Raw genomic sequence first — 2,202 nt, 5'->3', positions numbered from 1 at the left:
GCGGGCGGGAAGGTCTTGCAGAGGCTGCGCGGCGCCGGCCGGCGGCCTCCGTGCTCCGCGGGGGCTTCCCGGGGCCGGGACTCGGGCACGCTCTTGAGGTCTCTGCGGGCTTTCTTCCCACGGTGTTTTCCCGGGCCTCTGCGAAGCGTGATTTCTCAGGCTTCGCTCCCTTTTCCGTCCCCTCCCTCCCCCACGTGAAAGCGTTTCACCCGCCCGACGATTTTTTAGAAGGGGAAACCAAGGGCAGAAACCGCCCGCCAGGGCGACATTCGAGCTACCGGGTGGATTTGCACGACGGCTACCTCCTGCAATGCCTTCAGCACCTTGTGTTTTCCTTATGTGCCTGTAAACGTTGCCAAATGCACAACGGCTCCCTCTCGGTCACTGAGCTCGGATGTTCGTCGTTCAGATTTCATCTAAAGATACAATCCTCTCCTTCAGGTTTAACAGGTTGGTCAGTCTAGCCAGCCTTCACCCTGAGTTTAAAATGTTGCATTTCCTGTCTCCCCCTCCACCCCCCGCCCCGCACCCCCAGTAGTTGCTACCTGACATGTGGCTTTTCCCAACCAGATGATTATTTGGGCCGCAAGAATCCATGGTCGGTTCTTGCCTCTGCAGCCAGGCTCCCCCGCTGTCTTTCCCTGACTGCAGTGTGGGTCGGACTTCCCTCGCCTGCGACCATCACAGATGGGCTGTGAGCCAGACACCACCGCGCACTGCAAAGGGCGGCAGGATTTCTGCAACGCGAGCCCGCAATCGCGTTCGCTTTACTTCCACTAAACAAGTGGCCCGGTGCCACATTAAACTTTCCAGCTTTAATCATTTAAAAATATATAGACATGTTTTATTTATAGAGCTCCTACTGTTTCTCCGCATATTTTAACATTTCAAGAGCAAATAAGGAAGCAATGACAAGTGAAAGCCTCTAAGTTATTCCAAGAGGAGTAAGGAGCAATGCCACTGTGCAATCGAACACCCTGATTTGAATTCCACCTCCCCCTCATACCGGCTTGTGACCCTGGCCAAATTTCTTTGCCCCTCCGTGACAATTTCTGTAATGAGACTACTCGATACTTCTTAGGATTGTTTGGAATTAAAGACAATGCACAGAGAACGCCCTAAAAAAATAAGTTGGCCCCTATCTTAAGATCTTTATATGATATGAATTTCAATCTCCATCGAACTTTTAAAAACTGTTATTTGCTAAAGAAGGAGTAAAATTGGCCTGCATTGGACCTCTCCCTGGGTGATGACCTGTGCAAGTGGAGTTTTCAGAGTGAAATGATGTGCTCAAAGACAGGAAATATAAAAAAGGAAGTAGTAGGATTGAGAGAAGTTATGACTAATCCACACACTGGATGATGAACCAAAAGATGCAAGATGACTGCTTTTCCTGAGTTAACAGGTTCTTATTTCAGTACTGTTGATCTCACTGACATGCTTAATTCCGATGCAACAAAAAGGTTACTCAGCTCCCACTGTCTACCAGGGGCTGTGCCAGGAGCCCCGGGGTTGCAAAGGTGGATAAAGCACCCTCCTTACCCTTGGGAGCTAACTCTAAAAGATAGGGGACCTAGTCCATGCCCCTCTGCTGTTGAACCCCAGGTCATGCTGGCTTGACAACTGTGTTCTCTGTGCCCTTAACACCTGCATTCAGGAAGCCCCCCAGTAAATGTTACCCCCATTTTTCATGATCACATGGTGGAAGACATGTATCACAGTTTAGTTGTGGAAAAGACATTGTCTAGACTAATCCAGACTTTCCTTTTCTTTTCCTTGACTGTTCAGATGTTTTATTGCTTTTAGACTCATCTAGACTTTTCATTAAAGGTCAGAGGACAGGTGATTGTCTCTTTTACTGGTCCACACACCATAGCTACCCCTTAACTTATACCATTATTTATATGAGTCATAATTTGGCAAACAACAAAGCAGAATCCTTGGCACAAGAAAGACTTCCTGGTTGGATTTTACTTTATGACTTTAATGAGGCCTCATAGAATTTCCATGATGATAGCGTCTAGTATAGAATGGTCTCTGTTTCCAACTTCCTGATTCTATTCTTGCCCCTCTCAGTCCATTCTCTGCACTCAAGGCCTGGAAAGATCTGGCTTCCTCTTTTCTCTCCCTCCCCCATTTATGCCTCTACCCTTACCCCCCTTCCACCTTCGACTCACACTGGTCTTGGCCCCTCCCCCCCCC

At 48.5% G+C, this 2,202-nt stretch overlaps 1 protein-coding gene across 1 annotated transcript in view; it reads right to left on the bottom strand.

The window, feature by feature from the left end:
* NFYB (nuclear transcription factor Y subunit beta) overlaps positions 1–602 on the bottom strand; it is an 18,044-nt gene extending 17,442 nt beyond the window's left edge. Inside the window, exon 1 of the mRNA XM_021687588.2 lies at positions 546–602. The gene's annotated coding sequence lies outside the window, so the exon portion shown is untranslated. The remainder of the gene's footprint in view (positions 1–545) is intronic.
* Between the last annotated feature and the right edge of the window lie 1,600 nt (positions 603–2,202).

The sequence above is a fragment of the Neomonachus schauinslandi genome, chromosome 5 (genome assembly GCF_002201575.2).
Source record: "Neomonachus schauinslandi chromosome 5, ASM220157v2, whole genome shotgun sequence".
Classification (NCBI taxonomy): Eukaryota; Metazoa; Chordata; class Mammalia; order Carnivora; family Phocidae; genus Neomonachus; species Neomonachus schauinslandi.
The sequence above is the reverse complement of the archived record's forward strand: the minus strand, read 5'-3'. Positions and strand labels throughout refer to the sequence as shown.